The sequence below is a fragment of the Hypanus sabinus genome, chromosome 10, assembly GCF_030144855.1.
Source record: "Hypanus sabinus isolate sHypSab1 chromosome 10, sHypSab1.hap1, whole genome shotgun sequence".
Classification (NCBI taxonomy): domain Eukaryota; kingdom Metazoa; phylum Chordata; class Chondrichthyes; order Myliobatiformes; family Dasyatidae; genus Hypanus; species Hypanus sabinus.
In genome coordinates, this window is record NC_082715.1 from 39,811,355 (window position 1) to 39,824,651 (window position 13,297).

General features: G+C 41.0%; 1 protein-coding gene across 5 annotated transcripts in view; it reads left to right on the forward strand.

Moving 5' to 3' along the window:
- The window catches only part of LOC132400603 (dystrobrevin beta), a 488,265-nt gene that overhangs the window by 65,054 nt on the left and 409,914 nt on the right, over positions 1-13,297 (forward strand). The gene's annotated exons all lie outside the window — the stretch shown is intronic.

Here is a 13,297-nt window from a genome sequence, read left to right on the forward strand (position 1 = left end):
AGAGACTTTGATTTGTTTTTTTAAAAAGCAGAGCTAGATAAACGCATGATTTTTTTTTGAGGATGTGACTAAACACGTTGATGAAGGTAGAGCATTGGATGTAGTGTATATGAATTTCAGCAAAGCATTTGATAAGGTACATTATAAGAGTTATTGAGAAAGTAAGGAATCATGGGATCCAACAGGACATTGCTTTGTGGATCCAGAACCAGCTTGCCCATAGAAGGCAAAGAGTGGTTGTAGATGGGTCATATTCTGCATGGAGGTCGGTGACGAGTGGTGTGCCTCAGGAATCTGTTCTGGAGCCCCTACTCTTGGCAGTATGGAGAATCAGAGGGATCTTGGGGTTCGAGTCCATAGAACACTAAAAGCTGCTGCGCCGGTTGATTGGCCTTCAATATTGGAATTGAGTTTAAGAGCCGAGAGGTAATGTTGCAGCTATATAGGAAGCCTTGTCCTGATGAAGGGTCTCAGCCCGAAACGTCGACTGTGCTTCTCCCTATAGATGCTGCCTGGCCAGCTGTGTTCCACCAGCAGTTTGTGTGTGTGTTGCTTGAATTTCCAGCATCTGCAGATTTCCTCATGTTAGCTATATAGGATCCTGGTCAGACCCCACTTGGAGTACTGTGCTCATTTCTGGTCATCTCACTACAGGAAGGATGTGGAAACTATGGAAAGGGTGCAGAGGAGATTTACAAGGATTGGGGAGCATTCCTTAGAAGAATAGGTTGAGTGAACTCTGCCTTTTCTCCATGGAGCGACGCAGGATGGAGGTGACCTGATAGAGATGTATAAGATGATGAGAGGCATTGATCACGTGGATAGTCAGAGGCTTTTTCCCAGGCCTGAAATGGCTATCACAAGAAGGAACAGTTTTAAGGAGGTATGGAGGAGATGTCGGGGTAAGATTTTTTATGCAGAGAATGACGGTGGAATGGGCTGCTGGTGATGTTGTGGGGGGCCGGATACGATAGGGTCTTTTAAGAGATTTCTGGATAGGTACATGGAGCTTAGAAAAATAGAGGGCTGTGGGTAACCCTAGGTAATTTCTAAAGTAAGTACAAGTTTGGCACAGCATTGTGGACCGGAGGGCCTGTATTGTGCTGAAGTTTTTCTATGTTTCTGTGATTAACAAGGGGGTGATCAGTTACAATGGGCTGGCAGAAATGTGAGGCTGTACATCAGTGTTGATCATATTAAATAGTGGAGCAGCCTTGAGGGGCGGCATGACTTCGAATGTTCACTTGGAGTCCTGAACATGGTTTGCAACGAACACTGGTGCATTTCCCAGGAGATGCAGATGTGATTTTTGTTAAGGAGTGACATTTTCCTGTTTAAAGGTTTTATCTAATTTCAAGTTTTTGTTGTATACCTTTGAATTGTTGACCCTTAATAAGGGCAAAAAGGTGGATTTCCAGATTTGGTGCTGATCATTACAGTTGCCAAAGGAGGTGACATTTTGCTCTGGGGCTGGTGGAATGAATTCTTGTGCCTGAAATTTTGCGAAATTTTCGAATTATTAGATTAAACAAAAAATAGTTTTTGGCAATGGAGAAGAAACTGTTGTTGAACCTTGAGATGTGGGTCTCCAGGCTGATGTAGCTCCTGCCTAATGGCAGCATCAAGAAGAGGGCCTGGTCCGAATAATGAATGGCCGTCATGATATGTTAATTTATGGGATTAGAAATTAGACATATGTTGCACAAAAGAGCCAGAATGAAGACTGTTTTCGCAGGACAAAGCTTTGATTGACAACCCAACTCCTATAAACTATGACAAGCAAATTGCAAGACTGCTTATAGTGGGGGGAAAAAATTGTATGAAGACAGTTGTCTTTATGTTATGTCAACTCTGGCCAGTGAAGGAACGGTCCAGAGGATGAGCACTTGTACAAATTTTGGTCTATATTAGAGTTGATTACTGATGGGAAAAGGTTAAGAAAAGTCTTATATCCATCCTGTTCCTTATGGAACACAGCTTAAATTCTTGTCACTCTTCTCAATGTGTTAAAGAGGTGTGATCTCTCATTCTTGATTAAATTCTGGCAATCATTTATTTTAAACATCCCTCCCTATTGATCATTCTCATTCTTCTCCAACGGAGATGGATTAACATCCCAAAGTCAAGGTTCTCAAAGCTAGGAACCTTTTTTTTTTAGTTTTTTTGAGACTAATTTGTTTTAGTTATCTTAGGTGAATATTTGCAGGTCTAACAACCATAACTATCATGGGGTCTCAATTAATGTTAGCACTCGCGTTTTATTTAAATCTATTTACACTTACAAGGGGATCATCTGGAGGACACAGAGTGACTGGATATTGGCTGGTCACTGCGTCTTCAATGAAATAATTAAGTGTTTGAAACCTTTGGGAAGCTGGTATGACAGACTTTGAACTTGTTTTAAACTATGTTTCTGCTGCATTTGCAGCTTTGTGAACTAGGAATAAATCTCTGTGACATCCTGTGTTACTGTGCCATAATCAAAGGGGCATATGATTCATCTTTGTTTGAACATGATTTTGTCATGGGCAGGTGGAATGTCACTTCCTGCAGCGGGAATAAGGGGGTGGTCAAGAAAACATCCTCGATCCACTGCTGCGTTGATGGAACAAAGAAGTAAATTCTGGCCTGTGTATGTTTTTAAAAACGAATCCCTACTATACTCCATCTACGCTCATGACTGTGTGGCTAGTCACAGGTCAAGCACTCATCTATAAATTCACCAGTGAAAGCATTGTTGGCAGGATCTCAAATGGCAATGAGGAGGAATGCAGGAGGGAAGCAGATCAGTTGGTGTCACAACAATAACCCTGCACTCATCTGTAGCAAGGGAACACACACCATTCCTTATAGAAAGATCAGATGTGGAAAGAGTGAGCAGCTTCAAATTTCTGAACGTTAGCATCTTAGAGGATCTACCCTGGGTCCAACATATGAAGAAGGCAATCATGAAGAAGGATGAACAAGCAACTATGCTTCCATAGATTTTGAGGAGATTTGATAACGATTACCAAATTTCTACAGATGGACTGCAGAGAACATTTTGACTAGTTGCATTGCCGGCTGCTATGGAGGTTCTAATACATAGAGACTGTAGAGGGTTGGAGATTCAGGCAGCCCCATTGTGGGTACAAACTTCCTTTGCACCTCCACCCCCCAATCAAGATCATCTTCAAAGCACAATACCTTGAGAAGGCAGAAACCCTTGCCATCTGAGATGTGCCCTTCTCTCATTACTGCCTTCAAGAGGAGGTACAGGAGCTTCATTTGCACACTCAACACTTCAGAAGCAGCTTCTCTCCTCCATCATCAGATTTCTGAACAGCCTCACCACCTCTTATGCACTTTTTTTTTACTTGTGGCCGAAATCTTTTGTCTTTCACTGTACTGCCACAACAAATGAATTTCAAGGGATTCATTAAAATGTAATGAAAAAGTTTTCAATATATTACATGTAATTAGGTGGTGATTCTGGCCTGGTAATAGTATTCTCACTGAAATGTTTCAGAAACTCTGCTTGCTTGAATGAAGGAATTAAGGTAGTTGTTTGCTTTAAGAAAAGGGAATGAATGCTAAATGCTCTGAGAGTGAGTGGGAGGTTGAGAGGGAGGTTGAGAGGGAGGTTGAGATCAGCCAAAGCTGTCAGTAGAGACAATACTGGTTGAGACTTGAAGGATTAGACGATTCTCTCTCCTGATGAGGTATAATTGCTTGCAGCCCTTCACCTTTGAGTAGTTATTAATGATTTTCAAGTTAACATGGGTTTTCTTTCCTTTACAGTGCCTCACTTTAAAATAGTTACGGTTTAGTTTCGGGTCATTGATGGCTCTCTAGATTTCGGTACGAGAAAACGTTCTGTTGCTCCCCTCCACGTGGACCTGTTCCTGAAAGAGTCACTTGCTCAGCACAGAACTGATGATGCCCACCTCTGCCAAAAGTCTGGCTGCAAGAAAAGGAATGAAGTCACTCAGCGTTGTTTGCATCTAAAACAAAAATCCTTTCCATGAAAAAAATCTTAAAATCCAGCAGTGTGGAATTAAGGAACCTGACCACATTGTACTGGTCGTTGTTCCATTGAGGTTGACAATGTAAAATGGGAAAGAAAGGTTAAATCGCATTTGTACATAGAGTCAAAAAAATCTGCTGAGTGTTCTGAATAACCAATGAGATGAGAAGTTTAGGCTGAGGGGACGTATGAAATGTGTTAGGTGGACAGGAGTTCGGGAGTTGGGAACAAATGTTCAGTAAGGCAAACAAAGCTAAAGCTTATTTGATGAATTGGAAATAAATGAAATAAGTTAACTTGAAGTATAATTTTTACACTGTATACTTTCAACATTCATTGTATATGTTATCATCAAAGTTTGTTTACATTATACAACCTTGTGATTTGTCTCTTTACAGGCAGCCACAAAACAAGAAACCGAAAAGAACTTTTTTTTTAAAAAAGAGACCACAAACACCCAATGTGTTTGGGAATGGGGGGGTGGGGGGGGCAGTGGAAACAAATCACGCAAACAATAGAAGTAAGCAATTATGAAAGTGAGTCCTCCGGTGCAAAGCCCAGAGCATGACCTCAGCCTCAGTTCATCACATAGCAGCGTGAATGTTGTGGAGCAACGAGCAGAACTGGCCTGACCCTTGTCTCTGGCTCCAATACCCTGTCTTTTCAATCTGTATGGCCCATCTAAACATCGGGTTGTTCATCGCACTGGGACCCAGGCCCTGTTGCATCAATACGCTCTGGGCCTGGACCCCACTGCTAGGTTTCGGCCTGTACTTTTTCAGTTCGGGCCGGTTCTTAGATTAATCAAACCTTCCTCTTGGTTTGGGTGGATGGGCTCTGAATCTCCTCCACTTCGACTTTTCTCTGCTCCGCATGCCCTGACTCCATCTTGAATATACTTCGACCTCACTTCAAATTCTTCTCGAAGAAGCCTTGACCTCGCTCCAACTTTGCATCGCACCCGCGTTATATGAACCTTCGACTCAGCTTCACCTTCACTTGCTTTTTCTTTGTTGCCGTGATCATTTACCATTTTTTTTACAAAAAGTGTTATTAATGAAGTCTGTTATATGGTACATTTTATGTTCTCATTTTCTGACTTGCTGTTTACCATTAAGGTGACAGCACAGCAATGGTAGCAATTTTGGCAATTTTATAAGCGTGTGATTTATCTGGATTGAAAACCTACTATTAACTTGTAGAATGTTTCAATATCAGGTTTAATAAATTGCAAAGTATTGCTCAAATTGAAAACTATAATATTTAGATGTTGAAAGTAAAAACACAAAAAATTCATCTTTGTGGATGATTTCTGTGGCAGAACATAGAACATTACAGCACAGGATAGGCCCTTCAGCCTATGATGTTGTGAAGATCTTTTAACTTAAAGATCAATCCAACCCTGCTTATATTATATTCTGTGTTAATGTATATTAATATAGAAATATTCTTGACTGCTGTATAAGTGTAATGGATGTTTGAGTTGAGGCAATTTTTCAACTTGTTTGGAATTTATGAACATCTGATCTAGTGCAAAATGTGCAATGCCAGTTCTTTTTGTTTTGTTTTCCTTTGCGACTTGTCTTTGTGGAAAAAAGATTCAGTGATGAAGAAAGGACTCTGGAGTTAGCTCTCCACTGTTAGCACCAATTACCCAGCGACCCTATCTCACTCAAGGACCCAAGCACAGTGACCGAGCAACCGATAACCTTGTGAGGTCAGAGTTAGCACGGAGTCAGTAACACAGCAGCACATCTGACAGGTGGAAACTTGCAGGCAAATTAAACAGTAGAATGTCCTTGTTGGTGGATATCATGGTGACACTTCCTTCAATTGTAATACATACGGGTCCTTTCCTGCATACTGTGCAGGACATCAGTAAGTCAGTTAGTTTTCAACAGAGCTAGTATCTTCATCAATCACCTTTACCTTGTGCCAGCTTCTACAGAACTGTTGACGTTTCAGAGGCCATTGTGCTACTCCACTTGGGCTGTGTACAACACAGCAGTGTATTTATCTAATCTTAGTATTACTATGGTTTGTTGCTGCACAGCATCATGCAACCAAATGCCCCATTCAGTTGGCCACTGCATTTGCGTACAAAACCCGGAGATTATTTCAGACATCATTTGTTAACTTTGGAGTGCTCAGCAATGTCTTGAGGTCGTCCACAATGCTTGACAAAGTCTTGTTTTTGGCTATTTTTGCCACATGATAATTAAAGTTTCAAATTGTTATAACTTGCATTACTGTCCAAGCATTTCAAAAATTGTTTACAAATGTTACCAATTCCTTTACCTGTCTCTCTGCTATAAGGATTTACTGCAAATCTGGTTACCAGTCTCATTTTCTAACTCAGAGATACAAATATAATCAATGAGAATATCTTGCAATCAGCCCTTAAAATTCACTGTTTTTTTGGGAGATTTTGTAGATTTGGTGATGTTTGAATTAGGTCTTGCCTATGGTTTCAGAGTTTCTGTGGAACCCTGTAAGTGGGGGAGCCTTCCTCAAAAATTCATAGGTTCTTAGAGTATGCAATTGGTAGTGCTAGGTCTGTGAATCCCAGTTTCCCTGGAATGAAAACACTCATTTCTGATGGCAGTTATTAGTTACTTTTTTTCTTTTTTTCTTTTAGTGTTTGAGCATTCGTAGGCAGCAAAAGCAATTTGCTGCTGTTCATAGCTCGTGAAGTGGTAGGTAGAGACTGAAGGAGAGTGGGCAAATGTATTTGGGGGTGGTGGAAGAAACTATCATCTTTTCTGTAACGTTTTCAGGTTGGAGGGATATAAAAATGGACTCTAGTTTTACTCAGACAAGCTTAGATAAAACAGTTTTTTAATTGGATAATTATTGTGACTCCTCTTGTTTTAACTGTTCTAGCATGTGCATCCATAACTCGCTAAAGCAAGGGTTGTAGCATTATAGGATGCAGTATAAACAAATGGTATCCTTGCAATTATTGATTAATCAGAATTAAGGGGCACAACTATTTCAGAATGTAAAAGGAGAATCCTTAGTATTATTAAAGATCCCACCCATCCATCCAGCATCCTTTTTGACTTTCTACCATCAGGCAGGAGACTACGATGCATAAAAACAAGAACGGTCAGGATGAGAAGCAGTTTCTTCCCCCAGGCCGTCAGGCTTCTGAACTTCTGGCTTCATTGTATTCGAAATGTCACTGGTTAATCTGTTCTGTATCTTACGAAGTTTAATATTAATGCACTTTAGTTTGTTATTTATGTGTGAGTCATCTGTATATTTTTATTCTTACCTTCATAAGTTATCATGTGTTATGTGCTTTACACCCTGGTTTGAAGACATGTTGTCTTGTTTCTAAATACATTATATACGTGTGTGTGTGTGTGTGTGTGTATATAACATATATAATGCGCATAGAAACAAGACAACTTTTCAAACCAGTTAAATGACATTAAACCTCATTTAACATGGCCCCCCTTACTAACGTACTGTGTAACTGTCTCTTTGGGCAGGATAGAGACAGCAGGGATCTGCATTTTTGATCAAGGAGTAAGCCACAACAATAATCGAGAGATTAAATTACTGAAGGACTTTCAGTGAAGCTGCGTGGATGGAAATGAGAAATCAGAAGAGGATGATCATGTTTTTGGGATTGTACGCTAGGCCCCCAGATAGTCAATGTAATTTAGAGGAACAAACATGCAGGGTTATTATGTGGGGCTGGAAGAATGCCACAAGCAGAATGATTGGAGTGATTTTGGCTGAGGGATGTAAATAAAGTGATTAGGTTTTTTTTGCCAAATATCTAAGAAAAGATGGACTGACAATGAAAAGGATCCACAGAAGTTTGTGATAATAATCCCTAGTTAAAGTATTAACATATGAGGAGCTTTCAGTGGCCGTGGGGCTATACTCACTGGAGTTTAGGAAAAAATAAGGTGGTGGTGGGGGGGGGGGAAATCTCATTGAAACCTACCAAATTTTGAAATGCCCAGAGAGAGAGAGAGAGAGTAGATGTGGAGAGTTTGCAATCATGGGGGTGTTTTGGACCAGAGGACACATCTTCAGAAGGAGGTCCTTTTATCAGGGGTCCCCAACCTGGGGTCACGGACCCCTTGGTTAATGGTACGAGTTCATGGCATAAGACGAGTTGGGCACCCCTGCTTTAGAACAATGATGAGGAGGAATTTCTTCATTCAGTGTGGTGAATTTGTGAAATTCATTACCACAGGTAGCTGTGGATGCCAAGTCATTGGGTGTATTTAAAGCGGAGGTAGATAGATTCTTGGTGGTGGGGGGGTAAGGGCATCAAAGGATATGTGGGGAAGGCAGGAGGATTGGGTTGAGAGCCTATGTAGAACGGTGGAGCAAACTGGATGGGCCAAATGGCCTAATTCTGCTCCTATATCTTACCTCCTTATGATCTAATGATCTATATATAGTGAGGTTGTCATAGTAAGGGATTTTAACTTTGCTGACAAAGCCGAGGACTGCCATTCTGCTGTGAGAGATGTAGTGGAATTTGTTAAGCTTGTTTAGGAAAGTTTACGTGGGTAACGTATAAGAGAACCCTATTAAGAAGAGGGTAAAGCTTAACCTAATCTAGGGCAATATGGCAAGGCGGGTGATTGAAGTGAGCTCTTTGAGACCATTAACCATTGTTTTATTAGTTTTAAGATAATATGGAAAGGTTTAGAACTGATTCACAGGTTCAGTTCTAAATTGGGGCAAGAATGAGACTGGGACTTGCATTTGATTGGACTAGGTTGTTTCTGAGTAAGGGGATCACAGACAAGTAGTTTCGGAAGAAGTGGGAACATTTCGGAACTAGATGATCTGACTGCTTTTATTAAAATCTTCCTTCGTCCATTGTCTAAGCATCAGAATCCTTTTTAAGGGGAGAAAGGACAATTTGTATTACGTGGAGTACACCTTTTACTGTAGTAGTTGCATAATTGACAAGCTGGAGGCTTTATTTATTTGTTCACCACTTGGTCACCGTTTTCTCGACTGTGTGGACTTTGATAGGATGAATTTTGCAACGATGTGGGATGTGACAGATCCAATGCTGCAATTTCCACACCTGCATTAAACAGCTTAAAAAATATAAATTTTCGGGAAGATGTTATTGAGGCTTTTACCACGCAGTGGGAGCAAATCCGCAGTTATCCTGAATTATTCTTTCCAGTGAGGTTGCTGGATCATAAACCAGAAATCCTTGTTCAATGAAACAAGACACAAAGATGTGCTCTGTGCTTTTCACAGAACGAGAGGCTGCTTTTTGTATCAGGCACTCTGCCTACTGTACTGCTGTAAGGAATCGAAGTGATGTTTACAAGGTGGTGTCATTATCTTGAAAATGCTAATTCAGTGCATAATGTCTGCTTATCACCCAACCAGAGAGAGAAATTCTAATCTGTTCTGAAAAGGATCCAACTTGAAGAACAATTTAATTTCCTGTTGTATTTATTGTAGTTGCATCAGCAGCAGATTGCCGTTTAGTTACAGGAGTCATAACATCAACATTATAAAACATTAGTTTGTCCAGAATTTTGTGTGTGGTTCTGGTAGTCACTCTGTTGGAAAGATATGATTGTGAGAAAAACGGTGCAGAGAAGATCTATCAGAATATTGACCTGGACTGGAGCATTTCATCTGCAAGAAGAATTAGAATTTATTTAAATCTTACATCCATCTCACAAAGTGAGGGAGTAAATATCTTTGCATTATGACTCTGTGGCAATGTACAGGCTTGTGAATTTAAAAGTCTAATGACTTGTAGAAAGAAGCTGTCCCAAAGCCTGCTTGCATTTACCCTATCTATATCCCTGATAATTCTGTTTACCTCTCTTTCTCAAAACTTCGGTCAATCTTTTACGTTCAAGAGATTAAAGATCTAATTGATTCATCTTTACATGTTACTTAGATCCTCCAGTCCTAGCAACATCCTTGTAAATTTTCATTTCACTCTTTCAATCTTACTTAACATCTTTCCTGCAGGTAGGAGACCAAAACTGCACACAGACTTCACCAATGTCAGATACAATTTTATGCTAAAATCCCATCTTTTGTATTCAATACTTTGATTTTTGAAGGCCAATGTGCCAAAAGCTTTCTTTATGACCCTGTGATGCCACTTTCAATGAACTATAGACCTGTATTCCCAGATCCCTTTGTTCTTCCACACTCCTCGGTGCCCTACCATTCACTATGTAAGACCTACCCTGGTTGGTCCTCCCAAAGTGCAACTCCTCACACTTGGCTGTATTAAATTCCATGTGCCATTTTTCAGCCCATTTTTTCCAGCTGGCCCAGATCCTACTGCAAGCTGTGATAGTTTTCCTTGCTGTCCAGTGCTGGTGTAATCTACAAATCTGCTGATTCAGTTAATCACATTCCCATCCAGATCATTGATCAAAATGACAAATAAAATGGACCTGGTACCAATTTCGTGGCACACCACTAATCACTGGCCTCCAGTCAGAGGGGCACTCTCTGGCTTCTCACACAAAGCCAATGTTTAATCTATTTTACGTCCTCATCTTGAATGCCAACTTTATATGCAGGACCTTGTCAAAGGCCTTGTTAAAGTCCATGTAGACAACATCCATTGCCTTGCTTTCCAGGTAACTTCCTCAAAAATCTCTAAGTTTGGTTAGACACATCCTTAATCACACAAACCCATGCTAACTATCCTTAATCAGTCCCTGTCTATCAAATACTCATTTATCTGGTCCCTTAGAACACTGTGGGTGTCAGGTTCACCAGCCGATAATTTCCTGGTTTATTCTTGGAGCCTTTCTTAAATAGCAGAACAAACATTAGCTGTTCTCCAAACCTCTGTTACCTCAGCTGTCACTATTAATAATTTAAATATCTCTCCAGGGCCTCTGCAATTTCTGCACTAGCCTCCCACAGGGTCTGAAGGAATACTTTTTCAGGTCCTGGGGATTTGTCCACCCTATTTTGCCTCAAGATAGCAAACACCTTCTTCTCTGAAAACTCTTTGAATTGAATTGGCTTTATTTCTTACATCCTTCACATACACGAGGAATAAAAATCTTTATGTTACGTCTCTGTCTAAATGTGCAATCATAGTAATTTATAATGAAAATAAATAGAACAGTCAATGTAACATGGAAATACACGCAAATCAGCGTGAGTTCATCAGTCTGATAGCCTGGTGGAAGAAGCTGTCCCGGAGCCTGTTGGTCCTGGCTTTTATGCTGCGGTACTGTTTCCTGAATGGTAGCAGTTGGAACAGTTTTGTGGTTAGGTTGACTCGGGTCCCAATGATCCTCAAGGCCCTTTTTTCACACCTGCCTTTGTAAGTGTCCTGAATCATGGGAAGTTCACAACTACAGCTGCGCTGGGCTGTCCACACCACTCACTCAATGCAGAGTCCTGCGATACCAAGCAATACCAAGTTCCCATACCAAGCAATAATACAGTCAGTCAGGATGCTCTCAATTGTGCTTCTATAGAAAGTTCTTAGGACTTGGGGGCCCATATCAAACTTCCTCAATCGCCTGAGGTGGAAGAGGCCTTTTTTTACCACACAGCTGGTGTGTACAGACCACTTGAGATCCTTGGTGATGTGGATGCCAGGAAACTAAAAGCTGTTTACCCTCTCAACCCCAGATCCATTGATGTCAATAGGGGTTAGCCTGTCTCCGTTCCTCCTGTAGTCCACAACCAGCTCCTTTGTGTTTGCGACATTGAGGTGGAGGTCATTTTCCTGACACCACTTCTTCATGGGTATAAAGGGAGTAAAGGAGGGGAGTTAGGACACAGCCCTGAGGGGCTCCAGTGTGGCGAGTAAAATGGGTGGAGGTGAGGGAGCCCACTCTTACCAACTGCTGGCGATCTGAGAGGAAGTCCAGGATCCAGCTGCACAAGGCAGGGTCAAGGCCAAGGTCCCTGAGCTTCCTGTTGAGCCTGGATGGAATTATGGTGTTGAATTCTGAACTGTAGTCCAAGGAGAGCATTCTTACATAAGCATCCTTCTTCTCCAGATGTTTAAGGATGGTATGTAGAGCAGTGGCTATTGTGTCGTCTGTCGATCGGTTGTGTTGGTAGTGAATTTTAGCGGGTCCAGTTTGGGTGGTAGCAAGCTGCAGATGTAGTACCTGAACAGCCTCTCAAAGCTTGTAGGGTCCCTGACCTCACTGCTGCTTCACCTTGCATCTATAGACTCTGTGTCTGTTGCTTGAGTAAACAAAGATGTAAAATAAGATCTCTCCCATCTCTTTTGGCTCCATGCATGGATTTCCATTAGGATCTTCTAGTAGACCAATTTTGTCCCTTGCAATCCTTTTTGCTCTTAACATATAACCATATAACAATTACAGCACGGAAACAGGCCATCTCGGCCCTTCTAGTCCGTGCCCAATGCTTACTCTCACCTAGTCCCACTGACCTGCACTCAGCCCATAACCCTCCATTCCTTTCCTGTCCATATACCTATCCAATTTTTTTTAAATGACAAAATCAAACCTGCCTCTACCACTTCTACTGGAAGCTCGTTCCACACAGCTACCACTCTCTGAGTAAAGAAGTTCCCCCTTGTGTTACCCTTAATCTTTTGCCCCTTAACTCTCAACTCATGTCCTCTTGTTTGAATCTCCCCTACTCTCAATGGAAAAAGCCTATCCATGTCAACTCTATCCATCCCCCTCATAATTTTAAATACCTCTATCAAGTCCCCCCTCAACCTTCTACACTCCAAAGAATAAAGACCTAACTTGTTCAACCTTTCTTTGTAACTTAGGTGCTGAAACCCAGGTAATATTCCAGTAAATCTCCTCTGTACTCTCTTTAATTTGTTGACATCTTTCCTATAATTCAGTGACCAGAACTGTACACAATACTCCAAATTGGGCCTCACCAATGCCTTGTACAATTTTAACATTACATCCCATATCTGTAGAAGCCCTTCGAATTGCACTTCACCTTTTTACTAGGGCTATCTCATGCCTTCTTTTAGCCCTCCTCACTTGTTTAACATTCTCTTGCATTTCTAATACTCAAATACCTCATTTGTTGCAGCCTGCCTATATTTCTGGACTAGATGCTTCTTTACTAGGTGAAATGCAGTGTTACAGAGACATGTTATCTCTGTACAAATATGTTTCCTGCCTCTTCTGTTTCAAAACAAAATCGAAAATCTTGGTTGACTACCTAATCCATTATTTAGCTGAGGTTTTCGGGAAATGGCAGTACAACGGTTAATTGATAGGCAATTTCAGCTGTGAATCAAAGGTCGTTAGTTGAAATTTCTCGAGTGCATAATCAGTAAGTGATATA